This window comes from Schistocerca cancellata, chromosome 1 (assembly GCF_023864275.1).
Source record: "Schistocerca cancellata isolate TAMUIC-IGC-003103 chromosome 1, iqSchCanc2.1, whole genome shotgun sequence".
NCBI classification, from domain to species: Eukaryota; Metazoa; Arthropoda; class Insecta; order Orthoptera; family Acrididae; genus Schistocerca; species Schistocerca cancellata.
This window is the reverse complement of record NC_064626.1, coordinates 1,266,047,134-1,266,069,258: the sequence shown is the minus strand read 5'-3', so window position 1 is coordinate 1,266,069,258 and position 22,125 is coordinate 1,266,047,134.

The window sequence follows — 22,125 nt, the reverse complement described above, 5'->3', positions numbered from 1 at the left end:
CTGTGCACGAAAGACTTAGGAAGGAGGTATTTAATCTTGAGCCCTTTAACAGCAAATACGGTAGCCCCTGCAAGAATTTCGAAAGGTATATAAACAAGACCAGATATGGTGATGAGCCTGTCTCCAAGTGGGATGTTCTCAGAATTTTGAATACCAAACTGCAAATGGATCTTCAGGAGAAATTAGTACAAGTACCAGAAACTTGCCTTGATAACTGTATGTTGGTCGGTCTTGGATGCTCTTGATCTCATACAAGAGGATTCGAAAGCAATCAGTTACAACAGTAACAATGTAGCACTATCTGAGTGCACACTGGTACAACCACAACAACACAAGAGATAATAGAATAAAGTATGTGACACAGCCAAGAGCACTTCCCATGTCAAATTCTCCATGTATACATCATGGAACGCCTGAGTTTAATAAACAAATGCAGGGTGACAGCCTACAGTCTCCAGGATATTATGGAAATGGCTACTAGCAAAATCACTATAATAACTGAAATAGGAGCAACAACGAATATGGTCTACCTATGAGAGATCATGACCAATATCAAAGACATCATCGTAATAACAGCAATAACGTGCACGAACACCATTGGATACTTATAATATTAAAGGTAACAAGAAACTAGTTGCAGCCACACTAAGAACTCAATTGCTAACTGTGGGATGATTGAGGCGTAATGAAAAAAAGTCCAATAAAGATGCTATGTTATAACGATGATACCAATATCTCGGAGAATCTGTCGACAGACTAGTTTAAATGCAATAATAGGACTACTACAGACGCATTGGTGGGAGATATACCAACTGATATGATTGATACATGTACTACAGTAAGTATTATGTCAATTAGTTTATACAGTAAAATGCACAAGGTTACATACGTGTCCACATATACTATGCACAACTGTAGAATCCTGGGCACCGTTGGAGTTAAAACGTAGAATTTCAGGTTCCAGGCACAGGCAGAAGTAATGTTAGCAAGTGGAGTAATAAAAAGCCCATTTTTAATGACAAATGGACTTACAGTCTACTTGTTTTGGGCCTTGACATTTTATGAGGCAAGGACACAATAATAGACTTCACTATAGGTAAACACTATTTGTATGTTAATAGTCAAACAAGTATAATTGATCTGGTGAGGAAATAAGGGGGTAATGGCAACTGCTGCCAAGGGTTAGAGGTAAGTTAATTAAAACTAAGACAGCACATGCCTGTAGCACATATGTACAAAGAAATGAAGTTTAAGATACTCAGAAACAAATATTCGTCAAAGTAACCGAGAGTGCCACCACTGACTCATCACAATGAGCTAAGTTACAGACTTTATTATTAAAGTATGTGAATGCATTTAGTAAAAAGCTAATATATTTATCAGTATAATATGGAAGTTCACCACCACCCCTCTCTCATCAGATGTGTTGCTCTGATATCTATTCTATCGCACGGCCCAGGGAAAGATCAGCTAATAGTAAAAGAAAATGAACACTTGAGTTGCGTGTAATAGAATCATCTATGTCGCCCGAATGCAGTTCACTGTTATCTGTGCAAAACCAGGTGGTAATGTTCATCTAGTTTTGGATGCAAGGGCAATTAACAAGATTATCATACCTGCATGAACTCATCCAGAGAATATGGATGAATAATTAGAGAAATTTGTTAGGGTTAAATTTCTCACTAGTATCGATTCACGAAGTTTATACTGACAGGTAGGACTTACCGAAGAATTTAGGAAATATACTACCTTTATTTTCGGCGGAAGAAGCAATCAGTTCCGTGTGTTGCCATTTAGTTTAAATGTGGGTTCAGGAGTGTTTACAACCACCCCGAATACTATTTTAGAAACTGAACTGTTTCACCAAACTACACTGCATGTTGATGATTTACCAGTAGTTACTAATACATGGCAAGAACATGTACCATTATTCATAAAAAAACATTACACTAACTACTAGTGTCAGGAATGACACTGAATCTATCAAGGATGACTTTAAGTTTCTTATTAACCTCATTACCCCTACTCAATAACACCTCATCCTGATATGATTAGTGCCATCAAAAATTTTCCATACCCACGTATTAAGAAACACCTCAAAGCACTCTTTGACTTACGATTAGTTTTTCGTCGATTTTTACCCATTCCGTTTTTAAGCAATTAAAAAATGCTAAGACTTTAGAAGAAAAATGAATCGCGGATTCGGATCGCTAGTTATGAGAATAATTATAACGCAATGGAAGAGCCTTTGGTAAATTCTAACATTCTGCTTCATCCTTATATGACTAAAGATTTCAATTTAGTTGCTGATGTATCAGTCTTTGGATTAGAAGCTTGTTTGTTTCAGGTACTCGATGGGAAGCAAAAACGAGAAATGTGAGTCAAAGTTTTGTTAGTGGCACCTTATCTGAATGTGAATGCTTCTGTTGCAGCCACAGGACGTCGTATTACGACTCAAATTGTGCGCAATAGGCTGCGTGATAAGCAGCTTCACTCCCGACGACCATGGTGAGGCCCATCTTTGCAACCACGATACCATGCAGCGCCACAGATGGACCCAACAACATGCCGAATGGGCCGCTACCAATTTCCATCACGTTCTCTTCACCGGTGAGTGTCGCATATGCCTTCAACCATACAATCGTCGGAGACCTGTTTGGAGGCAATCCGGTCATGCTGAACGCCTTAGACACACGGTCCAGCGAGTGCAGCAAGGTGGGGATTCCCTGCTGTTTTGGGGTGGCATTATGTGGGGCTGACGTACGCCGCTGGTGGTCATGGTAGGCGCCGAAACGGCTGTACGATGCGTAAATGCCTTCCTCCGACCGATAGTGCAACCATATCGGCAACATATTGGCGAGGGATTCGTGTTCATAGACGACAATTCACGACAGCATCGTGCACATCTTATGAATGAATGATTTCCTTCAGGATAACGACATCGCTCGACGAGAGTGGCCAGCAAGTTCTCCAGACATGAGACCTATCGAACATGCTGTTTATGGAGGACCTGACCCACCAACCACTCTGCGGGTTCTACGCCAAATCGCCTGGACCAGCAGTGCCTTGATGAACTTGTGGGTAGTATGCCACGACGAATACAGGCATGCGTCAATGCAAGAGGACGTGCTAATGGGTATTTGAGGTACCGGTGTGTACAGCAATCAAGACCAATACCTCTTAAGGTCTCGCTGTATGGTGATACAACATGCAATGTGTGGTTTTCATGAGCAATAAGAACGGCGGAAATGATGTTTATGTTGATTTCTATTCCAATTTACAGGTTTCAGATCTCTCGGAACATGGGTGATGCAAAACCTTTCTTTGATGTGTGTGGATTGCTGATGCAAGTAATTTAAATCTGATTCTTTCCTTTGTTTTACGCAGAAGCATCTTCGCATCTTCCTTTACATTGTAACTGACAGCCGGTTATGCGATAACGTTGACAAGTTGACAAGTTTTATTCGTGAAGTTCACACTCATGTTGTCTGACAGCCATGAGATGTGACTTTATTGTTTCTGAGATGAATTGTTACTTGACGAGAGCCAGACGGCTTTATCCTAACTTAACTTTCGACGATTTCTTTCTGTAGGAGATAATTTTATAACTATCGAAACCTAGGTCAATGGCTCTAATGACACAGTGTTGTGCAACTGGTTGGATGATTCTTCTTTTAGTTTTTTTCCAAGATGCTATTGTACACTTATGCCTATCTTGTGAGTGGAGTACTTTCATTTAAATCGTTAATGAAATGCTAAATTGGCTCAATACAGCCAATAAGAAAATGATCACCCATCAAAACAGTAATAAAAGAAGTCACCTGACAACGAAATTAGGCAATCAACTCATTGAACTCAGTTTATTACACATGTACATAATTAAACTCACAATAAACGATTGGAACAAATATTAAAAGAGTAGACTAGTGTCTTGGCAATGTGGAGAGGGGATGCAGAATATGATTTAAGTGAAGGCGTAGCTGGACAGAACGTTTACATTCATTGGTATCCCATAGTGACTGTTGATGGTTCTACGCCCACATCCATACCTACTCCCCGTAAGCCACCTTACGGTATCAGGCGGCGGGTACTTTGTTTACCAGTGTAATTTCCCTCATTACCAGTTGGAGTCGTGTATTGTTCGCGGTAGAGACGATTGTTGGTAAGCTCCCGCGTGGTCTCGCATCTCTCTACGTTCATCCTCATGGTCTTTTTGCGAAATATACGTAGTTGAAAGCAATATATTATTTAGCTCATTTGCGAATGTGCGCTTTCGGAACTTCAGAAGTAACAATAAAGAACGCCTCCTCAGCAGCTGCTGACACTGAAGCTGGCGGAGTATATCCGTGGCGCTTTCGCACTTAGCAAATGACGCTGCAACAATACATGCTGCTCTTCTTTGGATCTTCTTCATTTCCACTATCACCCGTATCTCGTACGAATCCCACACTTCCGATCATTATTTAAGTACTGGTCGAACAACTGCTTTGTACGCTACTTCCTTTTGTAACGTTGTTGCTTTAATTTGAGGTGTAAGCGATGCTGATATTCAAGACCATAAAAGTGGGTTAAAAGCTGTGAGCTGTCTGGGGAAGTTAACCTTGCATTACTGCGCAACTGTTTCACCAGGTATCCAGTCTAGCTTACCAAACTCCCAACCAGACTAACATTAATTATAATCTTTTAATAGTCATACGACAACCGGTGATTATATATATATATATATATATATATATATAAAGAGAATTTAAATAAAAAGAAATAAATCAGTTTATATTTGGAAATTTATTTTAACATTGATCATTGAAATTTCAGCGTATTAAACTTGATTCATAACTAAACTGGTGCCTTATTTAGGATTGTGAAAATGTGAGATTGTAATCTTACAGAACACATCAAATATGGAGCCAAGATTGGGAGACTGCATACAACACTGCATTCATAAAATAACACACGAAGAACGTTGCAAGGGGAAATTAACCACAACCAACCGATTCAATTTTCACCCAAAGAAGTTACGTTCATAGCACAATCCTGTCCATCATATAATTACCACACACTGGTATACTAAATTCATACTAACTCTCTGAGAAATCTTCCCAAAAAGAATAGCTGAGGGCTACTTTGATGATTACACCACATGCTTCACGTGGTCAACTTGGTTTACACAAAGAGTGTAACTCCACAATAATTTTGATAATTAAAATAAATTAGATCGAAAAGCAATTTACAAAAGAAAAACCTCGAACTGGTTACTATAGTCTTACTATTAACCTGATGGGTCAAACAATGGTATAAGCACGTGGTACTGTCTCACAAAGTACACCCCACGTTGGTTGAACATAAAAAAAAGTTGCTATATTGAAAAATATTGTCAAGACGAGACGTTATAATCTCACACACATTCGCATGGAAGATTGATGATGCCAGTCAGAGTTACTGATCAACACGTGGTTCCACTTTACTCATAAAGTAGTGACAAAGGAACTACCGGAATGTATTCTGAACTTCACACTCGAATTACACTGCGTTGCAATTTAAGATAACATTAGATATTTTAGAGCTAAACCTGAAATAAAGGTGGTTAAATTTTCAGTTAGGCTGAACTTAAGAAATCCCTTGTCCTACGGACTTAGCAGAGACGCGCTTAGTCGGAGATCTTACCACTTCAGACGCTCGCCACGGACAGACTGCCATGGTCCCTTCCTGGGGGTGGCTCACAAATACAAACGGAAATGGCCAGAGGGGCAGCTTCCTATACCTACAAGACAAGGGATGGACAGGACCATACTAAGAATAGAAACCTCTCTGCTTTTAGAAAGCGTAGCTACTTGTTCTGACGTTGGTCCTACTGTTTTCTAGCAGACAGGCTTGTCTGCTACCATCCAGCATGCAACTAGAAATACACTTGCTCATTCATCCTCTCACACAGAAGGGAAAGGGGATGACAGTATCTTATCATATACAGTATATAAAAGAAAGCGGATGTAGGTTCCGTATGAGACTGTGTGACATGAATAACATATAAACTGTGTTTTAAAGTGTAGTAGTGTGACAGATCGTTCTTGTTTATGTGTAAAAGTAACACGTTCCACTACTCAGTCTCCTCCCAGGTAGTCAGAAACGCCACAGTAAATTTAGAAGAGAAATTTATGCCGTAAATGACAACAGATTTAAGAAATTAGCATGAAAGGAATCCTACAGAGACCTTTCACTTTGTTGATGAACCACGTTTCCACCCAATGAATCTGTCTGGCAATTGTCTTACTTCCGACTACTTTTATGCGGTATTGCACTTCAAACTGCTCCGTACCCATGCTCCTAGATATTTCATGGATGTAAATGCTATCAGTAATTGTTCTACGATTTTGTAATCACACAACAAAGGATCTGCCTGCTTATGTATGCGCAATATGTTACATTTCTTTATGCTGAAGATCAATTGCCGCTCCCTGCACTAAGCATCGATCCTCTGCATCTCTTCCTGCATTTTTCTGCAATTTCCAAGCATCGCGACTCCTCTACATACAACATCACCTGCGAAAAGCTTCGTGGACATTGCGACCTTATCTACTAGGTATTTATATTCAACGTGAAAAGTAACGCTCCTGTAACACTGCCCTGGGCTGCACCCGTTCTGACTTTTACTTCCAAAGACTTATCTCTGTTCAAAAATGACATGTCGTGTTCCGTTTGCTAGCAACTCTACTGTTCAGTTACCAAGCTGTTCTGATATTTCCTTGTCTCGTATTTTATTCACTAGGCGGCAGTTCGGAACCGCATTAAAAGCCTTTCGGAAGTCAAGGAACACGGTATCTATCTGGACGCCTGTGTCTACCGCTTTCTGTGTCTCGTGGATCAACAGAGCGAGCTGTGTTTGACGAGATAGTTGCTTTCCGGACCCATGTTGATTCTTACACAGGAGATTTTTGGTACGGTACGGGAGAGTAAGACATGTTCCAAAATCCTACAACATACCGACGTCAGAGACATATGCATTTAGTTTTGTGCGTCTGTTAGACAACCCTTTTTGAAAACAGGAACGAACTGTGCTTTCCTCCAATCGCTAGGAACGCTTCGCTCTTCGAAAGAACTACAGTATAGTGTTGTTAGAAGAGGGGCAAGTTCCTTCGTATACTCTGCGTAGAATCAAACTGGAATCCCGTCAATTGCAGTGGCGTTTCCTCTGTTGAGCTGTTTATTCCGATATTTGTCATTCTGTCGTTCGTGCGCGATTGAAAGGGGGTACTAAACTGTGTTCTTCATCTGTGACATAATCTTGGAAACGGATGTGTAGTATCTCGACCTTCGCTGGGTCATTCTCTGATTCAGTGCCACTATGGTCGGAACAGAGTACATCGACCTGTTTACTGATTTAACATGATTCCAGAACTTTTTAGAATTTTCAGTCAAGTTGCTAGTTAGAGTTGTAATTTCGTATTGGTTGAAAGCTCCAGGAATATCGCTTCTTCGGCTAATTTTGACTTCGTTTAATTTATACGTAAGGTTTTGGCTACATTTCAGTTTGCAGTGAAGCTCTCTTTGCTAGTCCGTTCGGCCGGTCAGTTATGAGCAGGCAGCTTTAAGCAGAAGACGTGTGGCCAGAGTTTGTGAACGTTCTTCGGTCACGAATTGCAGTGGAGCAACTTCTCAAAATCAGATGTTCAGGTTACTTTCCACAATATTCTGAAGAAGACAAAAGTGTGTGCAAAGTTTGCCCTACACGTGTCGACTCTAAAACAACACGAATGCCCGCATCTCGTGGTCGTGCGGTAGCGTTCTCGCTTCCCACGCCCGGGTTCCCGGGTTCGATTCCCGGCGGGGTCAGGGATTTTCTCTGCCTCGTGATGGCTGGGTGTTGTGTGCTGTCCTTAGGTTAGTTAGGTTTAAGTAGTTCTAAGTTCTAGGGGACTGATGACCATAGATGTTAAGTCCCATAGTGCTCAGAGCCATTTGAACCAACACGAATGAGGCATGGACGCTTGCCACGACTTGACTGATACTTAAAGTCGGCCAATTTTTTTTTTCCTGGAAAAACTCATCACCAGAGATGAGGCTTGATGTTATTAGTAGGAATCTACCACAGAGCAACAAAGTGCAGGGACCGACTCTCCAGCCAGTTTGACGCTTGAGTTGAACAACACATGAACGACCGACTTTGTTGACAGTGCCACACTGTTGTTTGAACGTCCAGAGAGTTGTACTCGTCCGGGAGGGGAGACTTTGTAGATAAACCTGCAACATTAAAACCGCGTAGTTGACTCTTGTCTATTTTTTACTAACCTAGTCTCAAGAAGTTTTGACTGACTGATGTAATTAACGAAATCCAGCATCCTCTGGGGTGGTAGGAATAGGAACAGCAAGGTCTCTAAGGTTTACATTTAGACGCCGCTGTTTATTGTCGTGTTTAGAGGTGAGAACATCATCGAGAACTAAATACAACCTGCAGGAGGAAAGCAGAGCCAGCAGGAACGCTGGACAGCTCTTTTGTGAGGGTGACGGTCCCGGCGGCCATGGAACTCTCAGGGGCCGGTGTGGCGTGCACCCCCCACCCCCCCCCCCTCCCACCATGGCTGCTGCATTATGCATGCGCGCCGCCGAGCTGCGGCGGCCACCTCGTCGTGGATGCCACGTGAGGACCGAAAGTTGGCAGACCCGAGTCGCACCTGCTTCGCGCACCTGTAGAATTTCCGACACCGTGAGTGGCTGTCAGCCACTGAAGAGATTAGTCTTGCCACGAGACTCGTTGTCGTTTCAGAACTAACACGAACTCCGGTGGTTGGTGATTTTCACGCGTAAAACTGTCATTGTTGTGACCCGCTGAACAGTTATACGGTAAGAGGAAAGCTGACCGTCTGCTGCGTACTGCGAATTGTGTCTAGAACGTTCTTCATACTACCATATTTGTTCTAAACTAGACGTGCAGCACTGATAGAGTCGCCTTGCTGGGTAACAATACCATGCCGGAGATGTCGTGGAACTGTTGGGGCACCTGCAGTTTGTTCGCCTCTTCAATGTCACTGAGAAGACCTTATAAACCAAGCATAATATATCTCAAATCAACTGATTTTCCGAGAATATGCCCTATATTGACAAATAATAATGGAGAGTAGTAGTCTTTTGGTAGTCATTTTGAGAGATGAAGTTGATCATTGTAGACGAAGTAGAGGAAAAGATGGGCATAGGAGTAATTGTAAATAGCCTTTCGCTCTAATATTTCTACGGAATCCAAAAAGCTTTGAGGTTCGCTGATGGCATTGTAATTCTGTCAGAGACAGTAAAGGACTTGGAAGAGCAGTTGAACGGAATGGACAGTGTCTTGGAAGGAGGATATAAGATGAACATCAACAAAATCATAATGGGATGAGTTTGAATTAAGTTGGGTGATGCTGAGGGAATTAGACTAGGAAATGAGACACTTAAAGTAGTAAAGGAATTTTGCTGTTTGGGGAGTAAAATAACCCGATGATGGTCGAAGTAGAGAGGATATAAAATGTAGACTGGCAATGACAAGGAAAGCGTTTCTGAAGAACAGAAATTTGTTAACATAGAGTAAAGATTTAAGTCTCAGGAAGTCGTTTCCGAAAGTATTTCTATGGAGTATCGCCATGTATGGAAGTGAAACATGGACGATAAATAGTTTGGACAAGAAGAGAATAGAAGCTTTTGAAATCTGGTGCTACAGAAGAATGCTGGAGATTAGATGGGTAGATCGCATAACTAATGAGGAGGTATTGAATGGAATTGGGGAGAAGAGGAGTTTGTGGCACAACTTGACTAGAAGAAGGGATCGGTTGGTAGGACATGTTCTGACGCATCAAGGGATCACCAATTTAGTATTGGAGGCCAAAATCGTAGACGGAGACCATGAGATGAATACACTAAGCAGATTCAGAAGGATGTAGGTTGCGGTAGGTACTGGGAGATGAAAAACTTTGCACACGATAGAGTAGCATGGAGAGCTACTTCAAGCCTGACTCAGGAATGAGGACCACAACAACAACAACAACAGGTGTAATTACGGGCACCCCTCACGAAGAGGGTATGGGAAGTGCTGCTGTCTGGCGATCAGGAGTGAAACCAGTGCCTGTTGTTGATAGACGGTAGCAATGAACAGTTAGAAGAACTGTTTCAACAAGTGTAGCTACAGCGTCGGTTATTGTGTGAATTGGCGTTAGTACGGGACTGCAATCATTTGGCAGGTATGTGAAATAGTTTCCTCTTTATATCCTTCTGAGTAGCTTAAAACATTTTATCAGTGGTATCCGGAATAACGGAGTCCTAAGCTACTTTTAGAAGCATGTTTTACCTTACACACGCTTTCAGGTTAGACGTGATAGAGGCCATGTTGCTTAAGAACTGTTCATGTAAATATGGGCACATAGGGTTGGTGTAAAAATGGGCCCCTATTTAAGGTGGGCCTATAATTACAACATCTCTTCTCTGAAACAATGTAAAACATTTTATTGGGGATATGGTTAGTCGAATTTTGTTTAAATTCCATATATATAATTCACAAAATTCCATATATATAATTCACACAGCAACAAACAAACAAACAGAATTTTGAAATTGCGATAGTAAACGTTAGTGATTTTGTTCGCCCTTGCAGAATGCCGAGAATGATGAAGCGCTATGAATGCAAGAACCAGAGGCATCAGTGGGATAAATCTCAGACAGTACGAACCGTAGTAGCGGTGAGGAGCAATGGAAGCTTCTGTGAAAGGTGCTGCAAGAACATTCGGAGTGCCTCGTATCACTTTGAAGAGATTTCTTGAACTTGATAAAATCCCTGAGTAAGCGGTTCAAGAGACAAAGCTTGGAAGGAAACCGATTTTAAATGCAGACCTAGAAATACAGCTAGTTTCTTATCTCCTCGAGATGGAGCAAAAATTCTTTGAGTGCACTTTGGCGATTCTGAGAAGAATGGCCTGTTTACTTGCCCAGAGAAATAGTTTTATAACCCCTTCCAAAGCAGGAGAAGCAGGACGAGCTTGGGCTGACCTTTTTCTTGACAGTCACAAGGATCATCTGTCAACCTTGTAGAACTTCATATGCCAGAGCCCTAGGCTACAATAAAGAGAACATTATGGTTTTCTTTCAGTTACTGGCACCCGCTCTCAAGAAACATTCATATCCAACAAACGGAGTGCATAGCGTGAACGAGACAGGCCTTTCCGTTGCCGGAAGCAGAATTCCAAAAGTGCTAGGGATGAAAGGGAAGAAACAAATTGCAGGCCTGTTCTCCTCATCTTGGATGGTCATTATAGCCACGTTTGAAATCGAGATGTGACTGACTTGCCGAAGGAACACCACGTGACTATCATCTCACTTCGTCCACATTGCACCCACAAACCGCAGCCTCTAGATAAGACGTTCATAGGACCTCTGAAAACGTACTACAGCGAGGGAGTGAGAGTATGGTTGCATCACAATGGGTGTGCTCCCGAACCTTACGACGTTATGGAGGTTTTTGGCCAAGCCTACCTTAATACCCAATCAGCTGAAATAGCAATAAACGGATTCAAAGTATGTGGATTATACCCCATGAACCGTTACATCTTCACCGACGCTGGTTTCATAGCTCTGAGCTGGTTGCAGGAAAAACTTGCTCCACAGTCGACCGTAGACCCAATGTTTCTGAATCACATGTTCCTCTACTTGCTATCTCCGGACCATCGACATCCCCAGCTTCTTCTTAGAGTTATCCTGATGTACAGTCACATCAAGCTCTAGCTGCGCCAGACGATGAAGCGTTTGAAACACCGGGATGTTCTCCAGGGACTTCAATAAATGCAGTTTCACTAGTCGACATATGTTCAGTCCCCAACATGAAGGAGGGAATCATAAAGCGGGGAACGAAAAGTAGCATGCGCTGCCACATCAGTGGAACGCCATACAAAGATCAGTTGAAGTCGCTTGAGAAAAGTGCTGCCAAGAAGAGGTCGTTGAGTCTCTCTGGGGCTAGAGGCCACCCTGCGGACAGAGGTGCAAAATCTATAGGCCTTCAGAGAAAGAAAATTTGTTCCACAAAACTTTCTGAGTCACCATCGGGCTCTTCAGACACCTGCAGCCCTCACCTCACAGACAGCGATAATGACCTTGATGTGAACGATGGGGATACACGAGGCAAGTTGTATCTTTTGTGATGAAAAATTCTCTCAGACAGGAGAAGGGAGGTGTGGATAAGTGTGTTAAGTACCAAATGTGGGCACACTAGATAGGGCTGGCGCTAAAGGAGCCCCTTATGTTTGTTATTACTGTAAATAATTTCAGATTTCATGCAAAAATGTACAAAAGTTGCTTTTTGTAGACTAGGCTGCCATTTTGTATTTTCTTAACCCCTCTATTAAAAATATTTCAAAAGATTTCTTGCACTTTTTCGTGGATGCTCGTATTTGCACCCCCTTTTTTAAGTTCCATTACACAAGCTCTCTGTAAATCTTTGTTTTTGAATGGAAATATTGTGTACTAATCACTGTTTCGCCTCTCATCGTTTCTTGTTATAGTCGTTAATGAAGGCATAAAATGTAGATTTTTTGGCAAAAGATGATACCTCTCTGTCAAAAACAAAAGAGGATGTCCATATTTACACCTTTTCCGCTAAGTTATTCTCAATGGAGAGAAGTCTTCCGAAGTAAGAGTAATTTCAGGTGTGCCGCAGGGGAGTGTCATAGGACCGTTGCTATTCACAATATACATAAATGACCTGGTGGATGACATCGGAAGTTCACTGAGGCTTTTTGCAGATGATGCTGTGGTGTATCGAGAGGTTGTAACAATGGAAAATTGTACTGAAATGCAGGAGGATCTGCAGCGAATTGACGCATGGTGCAGGGAATGGCAACTGAATCTCAATGTAGACAAGTGTAATGTGCTGCGAATACACAGAAAGATAGATCCTTTATCATTTAGCTACAAAATAGCAGGTCAGCAACTGGAAGCAGTTAATACCATAAATTATCTGGGAGTACGCATTAGGAGTGATTTAAAATGGAATGATCATATAATGTTGATTGTCGGTAAAGCAGATGCCAGACTGAGATTCATTGGAAGAATCCTAAGGAAATGCAATCCGAAAACAAAGGAAGTAGGTTACAGTACGCTTGTTCGCCCACTGCTTGAATACTGCTCAGCAGTGTGGGATCCGTACCAGATAGGGTTGATACAAGACATAGAGAAGATCCAACGGAGAGCAGCGCGCTTCGTTACAGGATCATTTGGTAATCGCGAAAGCGTTACGGAGATGATAGATAAACTCCAGTGGAAGACTCTGCAGGAGAGACGCTCAGTAGCTCGGTACGGGCTTTTGTCAAAGTTTCGAGAACATACCTTCACCGAAGAGTCAAGCAGTATATTGCTCCCTCCTACGTATATCTCGCGAAGAGACCATGAGGATAAAATCAGAGAGATTAGAGCCCACACAGAGGCATACCGACAATCCTTCTTTCCACGAACAATACGAGACTGGAATAGAAGGGAGAACCGATAGAGGTACTGAAGGTACCCTCCGCCACACACTGTCAGGTGGCTTGCGGAGTATGGATGTAGATGTAGATGTAGATAAGTAATGGCTTTCAACGAAATACTGATAGACCAGATACGAGAAGAAGGAATAATAAAAACCTTACTGAACGTTTTAGATTTCTGGGAGAAAAATTAAGTAGAAGAACACTGCCAAGAATTTATTTCAGTACTGCGCAATGTACAACGTGGTGGCAAACGTCAAAGGGGTACCTCCCAGTATCGTTTCGGACCTCCTTTTGCTGGCGCAGTGCAGAAGCTCCACGTGGCGTGGACTCAACAAATCGCTGGAAGTCCCCTGGCGAAATATGGAGCCATCCTGGCTTTAGAGCAATCCATAATTGCTAAAGTGTAGCCGGTGCAGGATTTTGTGCACGAACTGACCTCGATTATGTTCCATGTATGTTCGATGGGATTCATGTCGGGCGGTCGGGGGAGGCCAAATCATTCGCTCGAATTCTCCGAAAGGTGCTTCAAAGAAATCGCGAATATCTGTGGACCGGTGACGTGGCGCTCCGTCTTTTATAAAAATCCCATCGTTGTTTGGGAATATGAAGTCCATGAATGGCCGAACATAAAACCATTTCCAGTCAGTGAGCACAGGACCGACCACGTAGACGCAGCCACGCCATTGTGGAGGCACCACGAGCTTGCAAAGCGTTGGTTCGTGGAGTCTGCGCCACACTCCAGTGCTACTATCAGTCCTTACCAACTAAAATCGGGACACATCTGACCACGCCATGGTTTTCGAGTAGTCTAGGGTCCTGGTCTCTTAAGCGTTGATGGTCCAAACGTATTCTGTATGTGGATACCCCTTATGGAAGTGGCGCCAACACAGTTCGGAAGCTCACTTCTTGTGGAAATCCCACTTCAAAGCTATATTACACGTGAGGTAGTAAAAACAACAGCACCAAATTAAAAACAGCTAATAACGTATAAAGATTCAAATGTTCTGTAAAGAAGAAAAGAAGTCAGTAGCGTCATATATCAGGTAGGACGTTGAATCATTTAGCTCTGCACAGGATGTCCAGTTAAAGAGCTGACAATGGAAGAGCTGTTCCTAAAGATGCTGAAGTCTCTGAAAGGAACTTAAAAATAATGACCACTGCGCAGCAATTGTAGAACAAAGCGTAGCGTTACAGACAGGGGGAAGCTGTATGACATGTCTTCAGGTATGAATAGCAAAATCCAAAGCCTGGAATGCTCACAGTAGTAGAATCTTATAGGAATATCTATTAAATTTTGGTCCTATGTAAAGGCTACTGGCCACCGAACTTAGTGTTCAGATTCTCTGCCGCGCGGGATTAGCCGAGCGGTGTAAGGTGCAGCAGTCATGTATCGTGCGGCTGGCCCCGTTGGAGGTTCGAGTCCTCCCTCGGACATGGGTGTGTGTGTGTTTGTCCTTAGGATAATTTACGTTAAGTAGTGTGTAAGCTTAGCGACTGATGACCTTAGCAGTTATGTGTCATGAGATTTCACACATTTTCAGATTCTCTTGGATGAGGCAGGATCCGAAACGGAGGGTCACAAAGACAAGTTGCCAAAGTTTCACCCCGTTCTAAAGTGTTCCCTGACGATAGAAGGTACCGAAGTACTGCAGCAGTTTACGTCTAGCACTGCTGCTTCCCACAAGCAATTTTAAAATTTTAAGCTCTCGTAATTCCCACTCTCCTATGCGAATGAAACGGGTAGAAACGTTATAATACATGATAAAATGGAAAGTCGCTATGCCATACAACTTATAGTAGTTTGCCATTTGTGGTTCGAAATGTGGACACTTCCCTTTTAATGAGGCTGACGCTTTCCTAGTAAAGCATCCTAGAGTACAAGACAGGTTATACTCGCTGTGATGTGCCGAGAGCCTACAACAGTGTGTATGATCCCAGAATGAGATTTTCGCTCTGCAGCGGAGTGTGCGCTGATATGAAACTTCCTGGCAGATTAAAACTGTGTGCCCGACCGAGACTCGAACTCGGGACCTTTGCCTTTCGCGGGCAAGTGCTCTACCGTCTGAGCTACCGAAGCACGACTCACGCCCGGCACTCACAGCTTTACTTCTGCCAGTATCTCGTCTCCTACCTTCCAAACTTTACAGAAGCTCTCCTGCGAACCTTGCAGAACTAGCACTCCTGAAAGAAGTAGAGCCCTTGCCCGCGAAAGGCAAAGGTCCCGAGTTCGAGTCTCGGTCGGGCACACAGTTCTAATCTGCCAGGAAGTTTCATATCAGTGTGTATGATGGTCAATTGACTTTTGAGAAGAATGACACCTCCAAGCACTCATACACCGAGGAGGCAAAACATCATGAGCATCTGCTTAATAGCATTTTGAACCCTCTTTCGAATAGAATACAGCAGCGATTCTGCGTGGAGATTTGTGGTACCAGATGTATATCCACAAGTTAGGTAAGTACAGGAGAATTTTGTCATCAAGACGTCAACTTGGGTACGCTACCGTATTCCACAAGCCATTGTGGAACGATTCTAATCTTTTGGACGGACAGTTGTACAGGTGTAAGATATCATTGTCAGTGAGGACAAGCAACTGGTGCAGGCCGTCCGTAGTACTGTTGAAGCGGTCAACGACTGTCATCCTGCGTCAGATTACTACCACAGATTCCGTGGGTGCCCAGAAGAACGTCCACCTTAACATAATATTGTCCGAACCACTGTGCGTACAAGGGGCGGTGTGAGTTTCTAGCTGCCGTTCGCCTGGGTCATGGCGTATCTGGACCCGATCAATGTCCTTGGGTAACAAGAAACGCGATTTATTCCACTCGGCGACATGTTTTCATTCATCCGCAGCCAAATCGATGATCCCACAAAAAAATACGGGCTCGATGGAAATGATGTTGGGTCAAGATGTGAATGCGTAACTGTCGACTGCTGCAGTGACAAGTGTACAACATTGTTACCTGATATGCTCCGAAATAATTGTGCCTGCACTAGCGTAGTCGTCTGTCGTCAGATCTGTCTCAAATCATTCCCTACCTTGCTTTATAGAGCGTTCGGGAATGATGCTTGGAAGTACACCAACATTGTGTCTACTCGTGGTTTCAACGTCTTTTAACCGCTTTCCACGGATGCTTCTTGGAAGTACGCTAACAGCGTACCACCTTCGTGGTTTCCGTGATGCTCACTCCCACGCTCCTGATCATAACGATCTGTCATTTGGCAAAGAGGGCGTGAATTTGTCCATTTGTGGCCCGTGTCATTGCTACGATGGTTCCTCCTTCATCTCTGTTTCTCTTCTAAGCTGTAGTCACGTCTAAGAAAAATACAGAAACATGAAATGACACATCACAAAAGAGCTATCCAAGTGGGACGGGAATCGGTGAATGTGGTGCACATGTACAGCCAAAGCTCGAATAATTACAGCATTAGAGAAAACTTAACTAGATGTGAAAAATTAAGGGCTTCACTAACTGAGCAAGTCAATAACGCTTTGGTCCACCTCAGGCCCTTATGCAAGCAGTTACTGGGTTTAGCACTGATTGACAGAGTTGTTAGATGTCCTTCTGAGGCAATCGTGCCAACAGGTGCGTTAAATGGTCCAAATCGCGAGCGTGTTGGAGGACCCTGCCCGTAATGCTCCAAACATTCTCAGTTGGCGAGAGATCCAGCGACTTTGCTGGCGAAGGTGGTGTTTAGCAAGCACGAAGACCAACAATAGAAAGTCTCACCGTGTCCAAGACAGGAATATCCTGCTGAAATATAATCCCAGTGTGGCGGTACGCCACATACCGTGACAAAATAATATTGATGAACTTAGCAAATATAACAAAACTGACGTCGGAACGAAATAAATATTATCGCAGGAAAGTCACAAAGACTATGTAATCGACTATTATGATCTCTGAATGTTATTGCAATCTCTGTTTCTTTCGAAGAAGGATCGCACTCACTTCCCTTTCGTTTATTTGTAGTGTAAGAAGCCTTTTCGCTACGATGCACGAAAACGTGTAATTTTCATGTAATATTTTGTCTAAATGTAATCAAATATTACTTAAAAGTGTCGCTGCTGCTTTACTGTAACAGATCCTATATTCATGAAGTGAACGGCTTAAATGCTTTATGCATATTTTATAGGGGAACATTGCTGCAGAGATCATTGTTCTAAATGATAACAACCCGGAGTCGTAATAAATATTTTAATATTCTCTAATTTTGCAAATAGAAATAAATGAAAAGGTAGAAGGACTCTCTTGATTAGTTTCACTGTTTCAAATGAAGAACCTCCAATCAGTTTTTCCAAAATTGAATCATATTTAAGTAAAGTGACTTCAGTAATGTTTTTTCATCCCAGGTTAACGGAAATTACGAGAATCTCTTCAGCAGTGCAATTTCACTAAAGCAAAACAAATAATTAACAAACGTCAACTGCAATAATAAATGCAGCTGTATAAGTGGAATTTGCATTGTTGGTGGTGCCTTTTAATGAAAAACATTGTTTCAGACAAACTAACTGCGAGAAGGACCACCACTGGGGTCAGGACCTAAATAATTTTGCAGTTGTGAAGCAGGCAGAGTAATACTGGCTACCAATAATACATACTAGGTGCGGCAATAAAGTAATGAGACTGATGTGAAAAAAAATATTGCTTACCGTTTTAGTCAAGTTTAGTGTTGTCTCCTTCAAAGTAGTTCCCTTCTGATTGCACACACTTTTTCCAGCGCTTCTGCCATCGATGGTAACATTTTTGGAACTCTTCTTCTGTAATATCCTCCAAGACCCTCGTCACCGCTTCTTGGACATCTTGTGTTGTTTGAAAATGGTGTCCCTTGACCGCCGTTTTTACTTTCATCACCAGTGATACCAGTGCTGAGCAGTCCTGGATTGATTTCCTTTTTGCTCTAACAGATCGGCTTACACATTTTTCCGTGTTTCTCGCTGTTGTGGTGTGAGATTTTTGGGGACCATTTTTGCAAAAATCTTTCTCATACCAAGATCTTCAATTATTACTAGACGAACCGTTTCTCGATTGATGTTCAGTTCTTCTGGAATAGTTTTCATGGATAATCTTCGATCAGATCGTACGAATTCACGTACCATGGCCAAATCGACATCCGTCCGTGAGGTTGATGGTCGTCAACTGTGGTCTTCATCTTCAACATTTGTTCTGCGTTCACTAAACATTTTATGCCAACGAAAAGCTTGAGCTCTTGACATAACCTCCTCTCCAAAAGCCTTTCGAGCTTACCGTAAGTTGTCGTCGCTTTTTCACACAATTTAACGGAAAAAGAAATGGCATACCATTGCGCAATATTATGCGGTTCCACTTCCGTGATGAGAGACACAAACATGTGTTAACTTATTGCAGCACAACGCACGACTGAGCAGTTGCACCGATGTGCTGCTTGGACTAGAAGCAGCTTATAGACCAAGGTCAAAGATATTGTGCCTACGCAAGCCTGTGGGGTTGCCACATCTTGCAAAGAAAATCAGTCTCATTACTTTATTGTCGCACTTGGTACATAAAAAAGAACCACCACAACAGGATGGGTTGCCTTGAAAGGCAACAAAACTGTGTGTAGAATATCGTTGATGTACTACTGCGCTTTTTGGGTGTCACGGATGGAGTCCTGCTATGAAATGAAATGGCATCTCAAACCATCGCTCCCGACTATCGGGCCTTATAATGGGCGGCAGTCTGGTTGCCGTGGGCTTTTCCAGATATATCTCCGCTGGTCATCGGGGCTCAGCTCGAAGCTGGACGCATCGCTGAGGACAATTTTACTTCATTCAGTGAGATTCCGGGCCGAATGAGTGCGATTCTAACTCCATTCACCGAAACAAGAGACGTACTGTAAACACGGCAAGGCGCCTGACCACAGCGCTGCCGTCGAGGGGTCTACAAGGCAGGGCCGTCAGAAATTAAAAAATTAAAGTCGTGTTTTTTATAATTTGGCGCCTGAACTTGATAAAGTGATCCGAGAAATACTTTCCGACACCTTTTTTTACATAATTTTTAAATTTATTGTCACTGAAAAAGAGAAATATTTAAGCTTTCAGGAAAAGTTGTTTTTTCGCATTACTCTATATTTATCACGCCATATCTTCTAAACTGTGTGTCGCACAGCAAAATAACTTTATAATTGCCTTCATTACTATATGTTGATGACGTCTGCAAAATGTCTGCCCTATAGAGTCAGTAATAGTGAAGTAATAAATTAAAATCTCACGTCTGATGCAGAACTTTTACCAAATCATCATCCGAAATATAGTAAGCGACAAACTTTTCCCCTTTGAATTTTTTTGTGGGGGTGTAAGCGAGAAAAGTTTCATAAAGGTTTGAATTTAATTTTGTAGTTTGTTCGAATGCGATGGGTGGAACCGTTTGTCCTTTATGAGCGATGCATTGTGCGGTTCGCAGGCGCGACGCTCAGTCAGTGTGGCCGTCTGAGTTGCAGGTGTGAGCTTGTTAGTGGGTGTTGTACAGCGGCGGTTTCAAGATATCTTAAGTTCTTCTGCAAAGACGCTTGAAAGACTAGTTGTTGATTATTAGAGTAAGTATATCTGTTTGTAGTCACACTGAGCATTCACTGTTTATGTGTGAATCCAATAGCATGGTTTCTTATTTTATATATTCACTTATTTCATTAGCATCGCATACGGCTGTCCTCATTATGTCATCCACGGATTCAGCGAGCGAGGTCGACGTGTCAGTTCTGAGTCTACCAAAGAAGCGAGCAAAGAAGAAATAAGTTCTCCTGAGAAGCACATGCTGCTTAATGTGTATAAAACGGAACTGTTACATCCAGAGCAGTCGATGAGTGACATTGTTTCGAAAACAGCTGCAGCTACAGGTGTTGGACATTTTTCAATGTATCGTGTGATGAGTGAGTACAAGGCCACACACTCTTTGAAGTCTTCCAAGAAAGGAAAATTACGACAGAAACTTTCTGAAAGTGTTGATGACTTCGATAGAAATGCGATACGAAGGAAAGTACACGATTTTTTTTTTTTCGTAAGGAATTGCCAACAATTGACAAAGTGCTTACAGTCGTGAACGTAGATGCAGATCTCGGCAATTTTCGGAGAACTACATTTTATAAGTTATTGAGAGAAATGAATTTCAAATATGTCCGGCGTGGGCGCGATAGCATGCTTATAGACAGGGATGACATGATTTTATGGAGGCGGCGTTATCTTCGAACCATTAAACGGTTGAGAGATGAAGGCAGACCCATTTACTATTTGGACGAGACGTGTGTGAACGCAGGACATACCCGAAGTTACGTCTGGGTAGATGACACTATAAATTCCTCAAAACAAGCGTTTCTGTCCGCATTATCCATCGGAAGCAAGGGCCCATTAGGTGTAGGGAAACGTCAGATTATCGCACACATTGGCAGCAAAGCAGGATTCGTTGAAGTATGTGTGTGGACTTTCGAATCCAAGAAAAGTGGACATTATCATGAGGAGATGTGCGCCGAAAACTTCGAGAAGTGGTTTCAAGATGTTCTTCCTCGGCTTCAGGTAAAATGCGGCTATTGTTCTTGACAATGTGCCGTACCATTCTCGGAGAAAAGAAAAAGTTCCCAGTGCGAATTCCAATAACCACGAAATATCAGAGTGGCTAAAATCTAAAAACATCGATTTCGAAGACGGTATGTTGAAGAAAGAACTTTTAGATATAGTTAAAAATCACAGAACAGCGCACAACGAATATGCAATAGATGAAATGGCGAAGAATGCAGGGAAAACTGTTCTCAGAATTCCTCCGTACCGCTGTGAATTAAACGCCGTCGAGTTAGTGTGGACAGAATCAAAGGCTATGTTGCAGCGAAAAACAAAACATGCAAAATGCCGGAAGTACTGCTAGAAGAAGCAGTAAGAACAGTGACTGCACAGGATTGGAGCAAGTGCGTCCTCCATGTCGTAGAAAAAGTGGAAACTCAAACGTGGAAATTAGACAGCATTATAGAGGAGAGAGAGGAGCGGTTTGTCATAAACCTCATTGAAAACAGTTCGAGAGAGTGAACCTCGTTTCGTCCTTTGTCATTATTATTACTGGTATTGTTATTAAAATTAACAATTAATTGTGTTTGAATGGAGCGTTTTGTTAGCAACCTGAATGACAATAAATCTGCTTCGACATAATGAACTCAGTTTAACATTATTGTTAAATTTATTTCCTACATTGTTGCTCAGGTTTCTCACGGTCCGCTGTGACAGCTCGGCAGCCAGCCGAACGCCGCCAGCTGCAAAGCGTGCGCCAGGGATTTTCCACACCCCTACGTATCACGTGAACACCGAATGCTTTCTCTGGAAACGAGTGTAGTCACTCACGTGATACTGTTTATGTTTCGTCCCAGCTCTCGGTGAATAGACTGTACAAAATGTTAGTTGGCGTAAGAGGACAAGCGGCTCCATGAGCTCATCCCCATTGCTGCATGCTGGCTATTAGTAGTCCTAGTAGTCACTGGAGCGCCGGTTGCACGTCGGATCGACGGTAATGATGAATCAGGGAATCTGAGCGCTTCTATGGCGATTGCTCGTACCTCTCATTCTGTATTTTCCCTAGGTCGAACGCTTCCTTGTTGACACTGTGTCCGGCCACCTTTGACCCACTCCTTTCAACATGGCCGAAGAGTGGCATCG